This window comes from Jaculus jaculus, chromosome 2, assembly GCF_020740685.1.
Source record: "Jaculus jaculus isolate mJacJac1 chromosome 2, mJacJac1.mat.Y.cur, whole genome shotgun sequence".
In the NCBI taxonomy this organism is placed as follows: domain Eukaryota; kingdom Metazoa; phylum Chordata; class Mammalia; order Rodentia; family Dipodidae; genus Jaculus; species Jaculus jaculus.
In genome coordinates, this window is record NC_059103.1 from 195,051,382 (window position 1) to 195,066,604 (window position 15,223).

A 15,223-nucleotide genomic window follows, 5' to 3' on the forward strand; every position below is an offset into this window, starting at 1 on the left:
TGCTGGGATTAAAGGTGGCACACCTGACTTTTAAAAAAATATTTTATTTATTTATTTGAGAGAGACAGGGAAAGAGATAGAGAGAGAAGAAGAGAGACAGAGAGAGAAAATGAGTATACTAGGGCCTCCAGCCTTTGCAAATGAACTCCAGATGCATGTGCCGCCATGTGACGTGGCTTATGAGGAGACTGGGGAATCAAACCTGGGTTCTTAGACTTTGAAAGCTAGCTCCTTAGCCACCAAGCCATTTCTCCAGCCCCAGTGGGGAAATTTTGTTCTTGTTTTTTGTTTGTTTGTTTGTTTGTTTTTTGTTTTTCGAGGTAGGGTCTCACTGTGGTCCAGGCTGACCTGGAATTAACTCTGTCATCTCAGGGTGGCCTTGAACTCATGGCAATCCTCCTACCTCTGCCTCCTGAGTGCTGGGATTGAAGGCGTGCGCCACCACCCCCGGCTGTTTTTGTTTTTTTGAGGTAGGGTCTCACTCTAGTCCAGGCTGACCTGGAATTCACTATGGAGTTTCAGGGTGGCCTTGAACTCACGGTAATCCTCCTACCTGTGCCTCCCAAGTGCTGGGATTAAAAACATGCGCCACTATGCCCGGTTCTTCCCTCCCCCTTCCCCCCCCCCCCAGTGGGGAAATTTTAAGGCACCCATACCTGGGCTTCTGTGCCAGCAATCTAATTTGATTGGTCAAGGCTGTGGCCTGGGCCTCCGGGCTTTTTAAAGCTTCTCAGGTGATTTTAACATGTGGCAAAGTTAATAACCTTGTCCTGGAACCTTTAAAGCAGGTACCCAGGTCCACATCTACTCTGAACAATTGCAGGAGGAATTGCAGGAATTGCAAAACCTGGCGGGGTGGGGCTAAGCCCCAGAACTTGTTTTTAACTTACCATACGTTATTCCACTCCATATAAAAATATACAAGGGTGAGGGAAGATTTTTGTCATTGTTTATTTTATAAAACTGGGAGTAAATTCCATACGCTTCTAGATCTTGCTGTTAACATTCAATTTCTGCAGAACTCCCTCTAGGCCGACTAATATTATTCTAATTTATTTTCCCTTCCCCCAACCCTAGGGATCAAGCCCAGGGCCTTGTCTGTTCAGGAAAAGCACTCTACCACTGAGCTACATCCCCAGTTCTCCTTTAATTTTTCATTTTGACATCATTTCAGACTTAGAGAAATGTTGGGAAAACTGCAGACGTAGCCCATTTACCCTTTCGTTAGATTCCCCAAAGGCTAGCCTATTATGATGGTCCTTGCTTCGTGCCTGGGTAGGTTTTAAAAGCCCTCGGGGGATGTTAATCTGCGGCAGGTTGCTCTGTTTAAGGCATTCCCAGGTTGCTATGAGACTCCAGGTAGAGTCTGTAAATTCCTGACTTGCATGAGGAGTCTTTGCTTTACAGACAGTTGTATGTTGAGAAGAAAACCTCGCAGTCACACCGCTGGGTTTGATTCTGTCTCTGACACTTCCCAGCCTTCATTGCCCCCCGCCCCAGGTAAGATCTCACACTAACCCTGGCTGACCTGAAACTCGCTCTGTAGTCCCAGGCTGGCCTGAAACTCACAGCAATCCTCCTACCTCTGCCTCCTGAGTGTTGGGATTAAAGACATGCACCACCGCACCTGGCCCATTGACTTTATTTTTACTCAGTATCTCCATTTTCTAAAATTCAGACTACCTGCTGGGCATGGTGTTACAGGAGGATCACAGTGAGTTCAAGGCCACCTTGAGACACAGGGAATTCCAGGTCAGTCTGGGTTACAGCGAGACCCTATCTCAAAATACAAAACAAATATCAGAGTATTGGGCCCAGGCGTGGTGGCGCACACCTTTAATCCCAGCACTCGGGAGGCAGAGGTAGGAGGATCGCCGTGAGTTCAAGGCCACCCTGAGACTCCATAGTGAATTCTAGGTCAACCTGGGCTAGAGTGAGACCCTACCTCCAAAAACAAACAAAAAAAAAATCAGAGTATTGGGCTGGAGAGATAGCTTAGTGGTTAAGGCGCTTGCCTGCAATGCCTAAGGATACATGTTCCACTCTGCAGGCCCCAGGTGCACCAGACCCAGGGTGATGCAAACACACCAGGTCACACATGCACACAAGGGGGCTCACGCATCTGGAGTTTGATTGCAGTGGCTGGCGCGCCAATTCTCTCTCTCACATTAAAAAAAAAAAAAAAAGCCGGGTGTGATGGCGCACGCCTTTAATCCCAGCACTCGGGAGTCAGAGGTAGGAGGATCACAGCGAGTTCAAGGCCACCCTGTGACTACATAGTGAATTCCAGGTCAGCCTGGGCTAGCATGAGACCCTACCTCAGAAAACCAAATAAATTAAAAAAAAAAAAGAATGGCAGCTCCAAATTCAGAGAAGAGAGAGTCCATCTCAGTAAAATACAAGGATGAAAGGATGCGCGACAGGAGAATACCCAACACTCTCCTCTATTCTCTGTACATTCATACGTAGGCACGGGGTGCATATATCTGCACACACATGTGCGCTACACACACACACACACACACACACACAACATAGTGCACAATTTTTGGCGGGGTGGGGCACCTTCAAGATAGGGTCTTGCTCTAGCCCAGGATGGCCTAGAATTCACTATGTAGTCTCAGGCTGGCCTCGAACTCACAGCGATCCTTCTACCTCTGCCTCCCAAGTGCTGGGATCAAAGGCGTGTGCCACCACACCCGGCCACAATTTTTTTTAATATCTAATAATGATTCACCCTAAGAGATGTTTTGCATGTGTTTGGTTGATAGCAAACTGGTAAATGCCCAAATCTCACTTCAGTGTCCAGAATGTGTCACTGAGACAAAAAAACTAATGAAAAGGGGTGATGGGCTGTTTAGTGGTAGGCTGAAGTAATGTGGAAAGAACAGGTCCAGCAACCCCTACCCTTGGACACAGAGAGGACTGCCTCTCAGGCCAACACAGTTTGGCATGCAGGCCCTTAATTATTATATTATCTTTCTTTTTATTTTATTTATTTTTATTTTTAATATTTAATATTTTATTTTTATTTATTTGACAGAGAAAGAGGGAGAGAGAATGAGCACACCAGGGCCTCCAGCCACTACAAATAAACTCTAGATGCGTGCACCCCCTTGTGTAGTTGGCTAATGTGCGTCCTGGGGAATCAAACCTGGGTCCTTTGGCTTTGCAGGCAAACGCCTTAACCACTAACCCGTCCCTCCAGCCCATCTTTCTTTTTTGAAAAATTTATTTTATTTATTTGAGACAGAGAGAGAAAGAGGATGATAGAGAGAATGGGTGTGCCAGGGCCTCTAGCCACCTTGTGTATCTGGCTTATATGGGTACTGGGGAATCAAACCTGGGTCCTTAGGCTTCTCAGGCAAGTGCTTTAATCACTAAGCCATCTCTTCAGTCCAGATTTGTCTTTCTGTAACAGCTGAAACTTAGCACTTTGATGTCATAGTTTCAATTTTTTAAATATATTTTTAGATTTCCCAACTTGAAACAAAAAAACAACAGTGGGGTTCGATGGTGCACGCCTTTAATCCCTGCACTCAGGAGGCAGAGGTAGGAGGATCGCCATGAGTTCAAGGCCAGCCTGAGACTACATAGTGAATTTCAGATCATCCTGGACTAGAGCAAGACACTACCTCAAAAAGAAGAAAAAAAAAATCTTCCTCTACAAGCCTTTTTTGCAGCGTCTTATTGTTCATGGGAATCAAGTGTGTGGGACTGGTTTGCAGGGAAGCTATGAGAAGGAGGAAGAAGTATACAGATGTGCATGCCCGGTGTGTATGTGTGGAGGCCAGAGGAAGTCAGCAGGTTCTCTGTCACTCTGTGTCTTTCTCCCCTGACACCAGGGTCTCTCAGTGAACTTGGAGCTCCTTGCTTTTCAATTAGACTAACTGTCCCAATGTTCCTCCAGTCTCCACATACCCCCCTCAGCATTGGGGTTACGGGCATGCGCTGCCATGGCCACGTTTTTACTTGGGTCCTGGGGATCAAACTCAGGTCCTTGTGCGTGTGCAGCAAGTGGTCTTGTCCACTGAACCACCTTGCCAGATCATGAAAAGAGAACTTCTGACTAGAAGAAAGCATGTAAGGCAGGCATGGTGGCCCATGTCTTTGATCCCAGCACTTAGAAGGCAGAGGTAGGAGGATCACGATGAGTTCGAGGCTACCCTGAGACTACAGCTTGGGGGCTAGAGTGAGACTTACTCAAAAAAAAAAAAGGGGGGGGGCTGGAGAGATGGCTTAGCGGTTAAGCGCTCGCCTGTGAAGCCTAAGGACCCCGGTTCGAGGCTCGGTTCCCCAGGTCCCACGTTAGCCAGATGCACAAGGGGGCGCACGCGTCTGGAGTTCGTTTGCAGAGGCTGGAAGCCCTGGCGCGCCCATTCTCTCTCTCTCCCTCTATCTGTCTTTCTCTCTGTGTCTGTCGCTCTCAAATAAATAAATAAATAAAATTTTAAAAAAATAATTTAAAAAAAAGTAGGAGGTGAAGAGATTAGGAGACAAAGAGGATCTAATAGGCATGGAGCATAGAGCTTCATAGAATTTCAAAGAGAATGGATATATGGATATTCTAAAAGAGTGCCTGAGAATTTTCCAGAGCAAATAAAATATGTAAATCCTCAGTTTCAGAGAGTACAGCCAATTCTGGACAAGAAAAAAAAAATGAATGTACTTCCCATGCTGAAAACAAATTAAATTTTACTATATACTCATGTCTTTCAAAGTAGGAAAAGAAAGAACTCTCACAGTAATGAATGGTCTGGAGAGATGGCTTAGCAGTTAAGGTGCTTGCCTGTGAAGCCTAAGGATCCAGGTTTGATTCCCCAGAACCCACCTAAGCCAGATGCACAAGGTGACACATGTGTCTGGAGTTCGTTTGCAGTGGCTGGAGGCCCTGGTGCACCCATTGTCTCTCTACCTAATTCCTCGTTCTCTCTCTCAAATAAAGAAATAAAATACTTTTAGAAGATGAAAATGGTCAGGCGTGGTGGCGCACGCCTTTAATCCCAGCACTTGGGAGGCAGAGGTAGGAGGATCGCCGTGAGTTCGAGGCTACCCTGAGACTACAGAGTTACTTCCAGGTCAGCCAGGGCCAGAGTGAGGCCCTACCTCAAAAAACAAACAAACAAACAAACAAACAAAAAAGCCGGGCGTGGTGGCGTACTCCTTTAATCCCAGCACTCGGGAGGCAGAGGTAGGAGGATCACCATGAGTTCAAGGCCACCCTGAGATGACAGAGTTAATTCCAGGTCAGCCTGGACCAGAGTGAGACCCTACCTCAAAAACCAAAAAAAAAAAAAAAAAAAAAAAAGGAAAAAAAAGATGAAAATGTATTCTGGTAGTACGCTTGTCACTAGGTCTTCATAGTCTTGCTCAGGGCAAGAGGGAAAGGCAGAGGATATTTCTTATCAAGATTTGCTGTAACCGACTGTGCGAGGAGACAGGTCCTTGGAAGAGATCGAGCAGGCTGTGTGTGACCACACCTTTCCTTCCAAGTGGCTGTCAGGCTATTTGTGTGAAGTTTGGTGTTGGGAGGACACTGGAAGGAAACAGATGGCTCTCTCAAACAGGGTCATGGAGGAAGTTTAAGAAAGCCACTATCTATCTTCAAGGACACAGGGCAGGGTTTAGGAAAGCCAGAGGACTGCGCAGCTCAAGGGGCTATCAATGACGAGAAGCCACCACCCTGGGCCTGAACAGCAAGGAGGCAGGGAGCCTGGAACCAAGAACCTGGAGCCGCAGCTCTCCAAAGAGCCACACACAACCAGACCTCAGTGATCACACAGTCTGCTTGGACCCCACACTCTTCCTCAAATGGGCCCCAGTTTAAGCCAGGCATGGTGGCGCGCTCCTTTAATCCCAGCACTCGGGAGGCAGATGTAGGAGGATTGCCGCCATGAGTTCGAGGCCACCCTGAGACTCCATAGTGAATTCCAGATCAACTTGGGCCAGACTGAGACCCTACCTCAAAAAATCAAAAAAAGGGGGGGTCCCCAGTTTGGATATTTGATCACTCAGGTAAGGATATTTCTTTTTTCTTTCTTTCTTTCTTCCTTTCTTTCTTTCTTTCTTTCTTTCTTTCTTTCTTTCTTTCTTTCTTTCTTTCTTTCTTTCTTTCTTTCTTTCTTCCTTTTTTTTTTGTGGTTTTTCGAGGTAGGGTCTCACTCTAGCCCAGGCTGACCTGAAGTTCACTATGGAGTCTCAGGGTGGCCTCGAACTCATGGCGACCCTCCTACCTCTGCCTCCCGAGTGCTGGGATTAAAGGCGAGCGCCACCACCCCCAGCAAGGATATTTCTTAATATAGTCCACAATCAAGAGAGCTTCCTGAGAAACAAAGCGAAGGATGGAGAGTGGACTGGCGGGAGGGAGTGGGGAGGCAGGGAAGCAACCTAAGATTTTCAAATCAGATCATCCCCTGTTTGGTGGCAAGTAGCTTTTCTTTGAAAAAGCAAACAAAAACCTCTGTAATTCATATATTGTAAAACACACCCCTTTAAATTCACAATTCAATGGCTTTTAGCCTATCTGAAGTTGTGCAATCATCACTACAAATGATTATAAATATTTATTTATTTGAGAGAGAGAGGCAGATAGAAAGAGAGAGCAAGCCAGATGTGGTGGTGCACACTTTTAATCTCAGCCTTGGGGAGACAGAGGTAGGAGGATCGCCGTGAGTTCGAGGCCACCCTGAGACTACAGAGTGAATTTCAGGTCAGCCAGAACTAGAGTGCCACCCACCTCAAAAAACCAAAAAATTAAAAAATTAAACAAACAAAAAAGATTCTCCAGCTAGTCACTGGTGGTAAGGTAAAAACCTTCCCAATTGTTGGAGGTAGTGGTACTGAGGTTTGAACGTAGGCCTCATGCTAAGTAAGTGCTCTACCATTGAGCTATATCCCAACTCTTCTTTTTTATTTTGAGACATCATCTTCTAAGTAGCCCAGGTTTGTCTTGAACTCACTGAGTTGCAAAGGCTTGAACTTGCAATTTTCCTGCCTTAGCTCCCAATACAACTGGAATTACGTGCTTATTGTACCAACACCAGCCCAACATCCCAACTTAAAAATGTTTTAAATTCGGGGGCTGGAAAGATGGCTTAGTGGTTAAGACGCTTGCCTGCAAAGCCTAAGGCCCCGGGTTCAACTCCCCAGTATCCAAATAAGCCAGATGCACAAGGTAGGTGGCACTTGCCTCTGGAGTTCGTTTGCAGTGGCTGGAGGCCCTTGAGTGCCCATTTTCTCTACCTCTTCCTCTTCTTCTCTCTCTCTCAAATAAGTGCATTATTCTTAAAATTTTGGGGCTGTACAGGTGGTTTAGTGGTTAAGGCATTTGTTTGTGAAGCCTAAGGAACCAGGTTTGATTCCCCACTACCCACATAAGCCAGATGCACAAGGTGGTACAAGCATCTGGAGTTTGTTTGTAGTGGCTAGAGGCCCTGGAGTACCCATTTTCTCTATATATCTGCCTCTTTCTCTCCAATAAATAAATAATTAAATATTATTATTATTATTTTATGACATTTGTGGCTGGGCATGGTGGCACTGGTCTTTAATCCCAGCACTTAGCAGGCAGGGGTAGGAGGCTTTCTTGACCCCAACAACTGTAGCAGAACGGCTGCAATTTCAAGAGGTTTTATCTAGGCAGACAGCATGCTTCCTTCTCTTAAGTCTCTAGCTTTTCTTTGAAATCAACAATAGAAACAGGGGCATGAGCCAGGCATGGTGGTGGCACATGCCTTTAATACCAGCACTTGGGAGGCAGAGGTAGGAGGATCACCTATGAGTTCCAGGCCACCCTGAGACTACATAGTGAATTCTAGGTCTGCCTGGGCTAGAATGAAACCCTGCCTGGAACCTCCCCCCCCCCCAAAAAAAAAAAAGAAATGGGCATGAACCTTAAGGACAGAACAGCATGCTAGCATAGAATGAGTGTGAATATGAGTCAGACAGACCTGAGTTCGAATGCTGGTATTTCCATGTCTTACCTTTCTCCTTCCAGTGACTTGATTTGCTTATGTCTCCACAGGTAAGATGACAAATACCATGCTGACTTCCAAATCTCCTGGTTTAGAGAGAATGAGGTCACTGAGTATAGCCTGCTGTGGGCACTCAGAAATGGGGGCACTCTTCTTAATAATGGGGATGGGGTTGCCTGGGATAGCTGGGCCAAATTTAAGTCTCTGAGCCAGTAGATATTTAGTTAATTGTTTCAAAGCAGTCCTGCCCTGTTTACTTTTAATAATGGGCTTGTTTGCTTTTAATAAGAACCAGAGCCAGCCCTCCTGTTTTCTGGAGGTGGGGAGCAAATAGAAACTTATGAGCTGAGGCTCAGTGCTAATCTTGGCAGTCACAAACAAGTGCCAACAGGTTTGTGTGGGGAACTATCTTGTCTACAGGGGGTAATGCCTACAGACCTACCAGCAACTTTGAAGGCGGTGGCGACCATTGCCCAACCAAGGGGCATACAGATCCTTAGCTCCCTGTCCCTAAGGCAGGAATGAATGATGCCAAGTAGTAATTTCCCAGTGATGTATCTCCAGACAGGGTGAAGCAGTGAGCCACCCACCTGAGGGACAGGTGAGTCAGGGATGGAGCTGGTCCCTTCCTGGTGCTGTCAGAGGTGTCTTCCATTTGAACTTGGCTGACTTCCAGGTGAAGTTCAGGTGGGTCTCTGCATTCTCTGTGTCAGACATGCAGGTGTGCACGTCTGTATTTGGCGGTGTGTGCTGCGGTTGTTTCAGAGGCAGCTGGAAACGGAAGTCAGGGAGGGAGAAGGCTCTTTGTACATCCACTGTGAAAAAAGAGTCTTCTCAGATGATGCCCAACTTGGGTTGTGCAAACAGCTCAGGTACTAAAGTGATGAAGACCTGAGTTCAATTCCCAGAACCCATGTTAAATTGCCAGGTAGTGGTCCTAGAATCCCAGTGTTGCTAAGGGGAAGGCAGGAGCCAAATTGGAAAGTTCTAGGTCAGGGAGAGAACTTGCCTCAAAATAGGTGGACAGGGCCAGGCATGGTGGTGCACGCCTTTAATCCCAGCACTCGGGAGGCAGAGGTTGGGTGACTACCATGAGTTTGAGGCCACCCTGAGACTACAGAGTGAATCTCAGGTCAGCCTGGGCTACAGTGAGACCCTATCTCAAAAAATAGGGCCTGAAGAGATGGCTTAGTGGTTAAGCGCTTGCCTGTGAAGGCTAAGGACCCTGGTTGAGGCTTGATTCTCCAGGACCCACATAAGCCAGATGCACAAGGTGGCACCTGCATTTGGAGTTCGTTTGCAGTGGCTGGAGGCTCTGATGTACCCATTTTCTTTCTCTCTCTCTCTCTCTCTGCCTGTCTGTTGCTCTCAAATAAATAAAAATAATTTTTTTTCCTTTTGGTTTTTTTCAGGTAAAGTTTCACTCTATTCAGGCTGACCTGGAATTCGCTATGAAATCTCAGGTTGGCCTCGAACTCACAGTGCTCCTCTTACCTCTGCCTCCCAAATGCTGGGACTAAAGGCATGCGCCACCACGCCTGGCTTACAAAAAAAAAAAAAAATTAAACAAAACAAAAAATAAAACCCAGGCATGGTGGCGCATGCCTTTAGTCCCAGCATTTGGGAGGCAGAGGTAAGAGGAGCACTGTGAGTTCGAGGCCAGCCTGAGACTTCATAGCGAATTCCAGGTCAGCCTGGACTACAATGAAACCCTACCTCTAAATAGCCCCCTCCAAAAAAAGAATAAATTCAAACCCAATTTGGAAGTGAAATCAGATCTTCTCAAAATTGTTCCTTATGATCTACATTTTTCTGAAAAAGAAAATGTAATACTTAATACTTCAAATGGAAATTCCTTCTTGCATTAGCCTATTAAGGGTGCATTTGAACTATCTTCTTTATCCCGAGTTGAATTCTTTCTTGCTAAAGTGAATTGTACGCAAGACCTTTATTTAAGGCACCAGCTAGTTTTGTTTCTCAGGAAGGGAAAATCTGTCCATAGCCGCGTTAGTCACCTGGAACCTGGCTCTCACTGTTCCTTGGCTCCTCTTCCATGGATTCAACCAACGCTGGACTGAAAATATTTGGGAAAAAATAAGCTTATGTTGAACATGCCTAGGCTTTTTGCCTTGTCATCATTCCCTAATCAATAACGTAAAACAATTATTTCTCTAGCATTTACATTGTATTAGGTATTTAAGTAATCCAGAGATGATTTAAAATGTAGAAATGGATGTATGTATATTGCATGCAAATAGTGGGCCATTTTAAACAGACAACTTGAGCATCCTTGGATTGAGGTATTTACAGAAGTCCCGAAACAAACCCTCCTAAATAGTAAGGCAACTCTGAATGGTTTAGTTATTGGGTCTATATGGGGTCTATTGCTGTTATAGAAGCTATCCTAATAATGGTTCGAATACTTGATTATAAAAATTCAAATTTTGAAAAAGCAGTTCTATCAGGGGACCCATTCATGAAAATGGAAAGATCTTTTATCAAGTAATTCCCCCCAGGACCTTTTAAATAGCAATTTCCCAGTTTTGATTGAATTTGTGGGCGGCCCATTCAGCTGCATGCCTGGCCCACCTTGTCGTGAAGGACACCGTGTGTTGGATAGCTGGATAACCATTTGGCTCTCTCATCTCCCAACTTGCCACTAATTCATTTTGCCATTAATCGCACTTTCCCCTGGAGGCCATTTGATCCGTCTGCAGGCAGAGCAGGGACTCAGAACAGCCCCTGCAGATGTGATGGCTTTCAATAAGCCACAATCCAAAGGGACATTGTCCTTATGACAGCAATGATTAATTGAATAACTCACTTGAAAATTATGTGCCGCTTTAAGGACTGATTCAAGAAGATGCACAGCCTGGTTGAGAACAATGCCAGAGGGGAGCAAAAACATCCTTAAAGAGCATTCCATGAATGGATTCCTTAAAATGGTCCTTTCTTGTCCATAATATGTCTGTGATCCTGGTAATGCCCACATTGGCGCAGCTCAGCACGGTTTCTGATACATTTTCACAGAGGCCAGTACACATCCCACAGTGGCCTAGGAAAGGGCTGTTAGACCCATGTTCCAGAAGGAGATGTGGGATTGCTAACAAGCGACAGACGTGGTACCAGAACCCGTGCTTCGTAGACTTCTAATTTCAAATTTCATCTGTGTGTGTGTGTGTGTGTGTGTGTGTGTGTTATATGTGGGTGCATGTGTGTGCAAGGGCTCATGCATGAACATGCATGTGAAGGCCAGAAATCAATGTCAGGTGTTCCCAGTCAGTCACTTTCTGCTTTAATGTTTTTGTTTGTTTGCTTTTGTTTTTTCTAGGTAGGGTCTCCCTTTAACTCAGGCTGACCTGGAATCCACTATGTAAAATCAGGGTGGCCTCGAACTCATGGCAATCCTCCTACCTTTGCCTCCCAAGTGCTGGGATTAAAGGCGTGCGCCATCATGCCCAGCTAATTGTTGTTTGTTTGTTTTATTTTTTCGAAGTAGGGTCTCACTCTAGCCCAGGCTGACCTGAAATTCACTCTGTAGTCCCAGGATGGCCTCAAACTCACAAACGCACAGCGATCCTCCTACCTCTGCCTCCCGAGTGCTAGGATTAAAGGTGTGAGCCACTATGCCTGGCCACTCGAATTTTTTAATTTTTTTTTTAATTTATTTATTTGAAAGCGACAGACACAGAGAGAAAGACAGATAGAGGGAGAGAGAGAGAATGGGCGCGCCAGGGCTTCCAGCCTCTGCAAACGAACTCCAGACGCGTGCGCCCCCTTGTGCATCTGGCTAACGTGGGCCCTGGGGAACCGAGCCTCGAACCGGGGTCCTTAGGCTTCACAGGCAAGCGCTTAACCGCTAAGCCATCTCTCCAGCCCGCCACTTGAATTTTTTGAGACAGAGTTTCTCATGAACTTACACCTCACTGATTCAGTTAGACTAGCTGGCCAGCAAGCCCCAGGGACTCCCCTCGCTCAGCCTCCTCAGCACTGGGAACACAGGTATATACCACTATGCCAAGCATTGCACATGGTTCCCGAGGATCTGAATTCAGGTCCTTAGGCTTGTGTGGCAAACAGTTTACCCACTGAGCCACTTCCCCAGGGCTCCCTTTTTCAATGTATTGCTAGAGGCTGCACCAAGAGCCTTACATATGCTAAATAAGCATTCTACCATCTTGAAGCCTTTCAACTCTGTCTCTTCCCATCTCTCTCTCTTTCTTTGACACAGGACCCCTTATAACCCAAGCTGGCCACTTACTCCTTAGGTAGCTGGGGATGAACTTGAACTTCTGGTCCTCCTGTCTTCACCTCACAAATACTGAGATCATTGGCACGTGCCACCCACATGTGGTAGTGGGATAAAATGCAGGGTTTCATGCAAGCTAGGCACTCTGCCAACTAAGCTGTCTCCCGGCCCCAAAGCTCTCTCAGCAATACTTGCATGTCCCCCGAGCACTATGACCCATGGGACTCGTTCATTTTACCCAGGAGAGGATGACAGGCCAATTGACCCTGTTCCCCAACGGGTAAAAGATCTGAAATTAGGATGGGAGGTCACAGGAATCCAAGCATGACTGCTACCCATGAAAATCGTCTAGGGATCGGGGAGATGGCTCGGCAGTTAAAGTGCCTGCTTGCCAAGAAAGTATCCACGTCAAGCTAGACCCACAGACAGGCACATGTGTCTGGAGTTGGTGTTTGCAGTGACAGTTCATGCTTGCAGCAGCAGGAGGCCCTGGCACACCCATATATGCACTCGCTCACTCTCCCTCACAAATAAATATTTTTTTTATTTTCACAATTTTTCTTAACATTTTCCATAATTATAAAAAATATCCCATGGTAATACCTCCCCCCCCACTTTCCCTTTTGAAATTCCATTCTTCATCATATTACCTCCCCATCTCAATCAACAAATAAATATCTTAAAAAAGCAAAGCATTTAAGGGCTGAGGAGGTAGCTCAGTAGTTAGAGGTGTTTGTTTGCAAAGCCTGCTGGCCTGGGTTCGATTCTCCAGCACCCAGGTTGGTACATTTGTAGTTCATTTGCAGCAGCAAGAGTGGCTGTGGTACTCCTATTCTCTCTCTGCAAGTGCGTGTGTGTGTGTGTGTGTGTGTGTGTGTGTGTGTCTATTTTTAAAAGAAAAAAGAAAACAAGTCCCAGGATATAGGCCAGCATGATTTTCTGGTATTTTATTTTATTTTTAATTTAACTTAATTTTGTTGTTGTTTTTGTTTTTTGAGGTAGGGTCTCACTCTAGCCCAGGCTGACCTGGAATTCGCAATGTAGTCTCAGGCTGGCCTCAAACTCACGGCAATCCTCCTGCCTTTGTCTCCCGAGTGCTGGGTTTAAAGGCGTATGCCACCACACCCAGCAATTTTTAAAATTTTATATTATTATTATTATTGTTTTGTTTTTTTCCAGGAAGGGTCTCACTCTTCTCTAGGCTGACCTGGAATTCACTATGTAGTCTCAGGGTGGCCTCGAACTCATGGCGATCCTCCTTCCTCTGCCTCCCGAGAGGCGGGATTAAAGGCATGTGCCCCTATACCTGGCTGATTTTCTGGTATTTTAAAGCGATAAATCAGTTTCTGGGGCTGTGAAGAGGGTCCTTGGTGGAACTCGCTGCCAGGAGTCCCGGCATCCTTAGGAAGCACTAAATGCTATGCTGTGGTTTGCATGTCTTCACCGGTTGTGTAGACGTTTCCTCCAGATTGAAACAGTTCCTTCCTGCAGGGAGGAAATAGGCTCCAGAAATTTAAAGACTGGGGAAGCGCTGAAGGAATTTACAAGGCTCCTCCCCAGAGGAAGTGGAAGCTGTAAACAATTGCTGAGAGAGCACAGCATAGCCCCCTGCAAGCTTACAGAGGAGCCCCCGAGATAGCCTCATGAGTTTCTTCCCAGGCCGAGGTGGGCTTTTCAGCCACGCTCCTGGACTTGGATGGAATTGTTCCTTTGGTCTGTCAGTGCCCCTGCCCCCCAATGTTAGGTAAACAGAAACAGACAGCCCAGGAAAAGTAACCCAATACCACCAAAGCTCCTATTTGTATTTACTACCCACTGTGAGGTGTTAAGAAAGCCGAGGGGCTGGAGAGATGGCTTAGCGGTTAAGCCCTTGCCTGTGAAGCCTAAGGACCCCGGTTCGAGGCTCGATTCCCCAGGACCCACGTTGGCCAGATGCACAAGGGGGCGCAGGCGTCTGGAGTTCATTTGCAATGGCCGGAAACCCTGGCGCGCCCATTCTCTCTCTTTCTTTGTTGCTCTCAAATAAATAAATAAATAATAATAAATAAACAAAATAATAAAAAAAAAAAAAGCCAAGGGCTAGAGAGATGGCTAGCTGCTTAAGGTGCTTACCTGGGAACCCCAAGGACCCAGGCTTGATTCCCCAGAATCCACATAAGCCAGATGCACAAGGTGGGCATGCATCTGGAGTTCGTTTGCAGTGGCAAAAGGCCCTGGCATGTCCTTTCTCTCTGCCTCTTTCTTTCTTGCAAATAAATAAAATATTTTTTTAAAAACACATGATTTCTATTATCCTTATAAGTATGTATTAGTTTTATATCAAGCAAACAAACCTTAAATGGTAAAAGGCCCCCTCCAGTTCAAAAGCACATTGAGTACTACTATAACGGTGTTAAATTGTATAATGCAGACACACAGAAAGAATTAAAGGGCTATCAAGTGGATAGAACTTTCTAGAAAAGGAGAGATCTGGTAGAGCACAGCTTGGAATCAATATGGAGAGTTAGGGGAAAGCTCTCCAGTAGTGACTATGCAAGGGGACTGGATATAGGCTCCATGTTTCTAGAACTTTCCTTCTCTTATCTCTACAGGCCTCTCCCACTGTCCCACTCACTCCAGCCCCTGCAGCCCTGTTCTACCTCCTCGGGAGAGATGAGGATTGAGGGGAGTGGGCCAGACCTCCCAGAGGGAGATAAGAAGCTACCACATCATCTCCCATCCTTCCCCCACCTCCTGACTCCACACCTACCACCTTGCATTTATCTCTGAAGAAAGGTTACTCACTTGGTTCTTGCCAGAGGAAGAAAAAAAATGTTTTGAGAATTTGTTCTGCCTGCTCAACAGAGAGAAACAGCCAGGAATTCCCAAATGGCATGTTAAAAATTCCTTTTAATCCCATCTTCCAGGCTCGCTCCACTATACACACGAGAGCAGTTTCTACCTCCAGTGTTTGTAGTGGGACACAAGAACAGCCATGCACAGAGCCTGCTAACACGTCAGG